We start from the raw sequence: 661 nt of genomic DNA, 5'->3' as shown, positions 1-661 counted from the left end.
GAAACTCTTTGGTCATTTTTGAGCGAGATGCTAACGGTCTAATCAGATTCAATTATCTATGCTAAGCTACAGCTAAAAGTGCTACCGCCAGACCAGGAGATCGGCTGAATGGATTCGAAAATGGTAAAACTCAACTGCTTAACTCTAGGAGAGTTGGAAAATGAGCCTATTTTCAAAAATAGTGGAGTGTTCCTTTAAAATGCTGCATGTTGGTTCTACAGAAATTCGTTTTTGTAATTCAAAGCAAAAAATAGTAATAGGACATGAAGGGGAATAAATACAGAATTTTAATTCTAAAACTATTGCATTAGTATCATGAAATGATGACAGAACTTTGATTGTATATGGAATGTGTGTGTGTGTGTGTGTGTGTGTGTGTGTACATTTCTGCTAGTTCTATCCATAACCCTTGTGTTCATATAGCTGACATGGAAATAACCTGCGGTTGGTGTGTGAATGAATAATAGTTTCTGAATTCGCCAGCCCAGACCAAAGTTTGCTTGTGTTTCTGTAAATAAAGCACTCTGAAACACTGAGTTCAGGAAGTTATGTTATGGGCTTCTTTATTTATTTTGTCCGGCTGTTCAGTCACATGGTGGGATGTTGGGAAAAAAAAGTCTTAGACATAATTTCAACTTTCTTAGAGAAACAGCCAAAAAGG

Source organism: Sinocyclocheilus anshuiensis, unplaced genomic scaffold (genome assembly GCF_001515605.1).
Source record: "Sinocyclocheilus anshuiensis isolate Anshui unplaced genomic scaffold, SAMN03320099.WGS_v1.1 scaffold436, whole genome shotgun sequence".
NCBI classification, from domain to species: Eukaryota; Metazoa; Chordata; class Actinopteri; order Cypriniformes; family Cyprinidae; genus Sinocyclocheilus; species Sinocyclocheilus anshuiensis.
The sequence above is the reverse complement of the archived record's forward strand: the minus strand, read 5'-3'. Positions refer to the sequence as shown.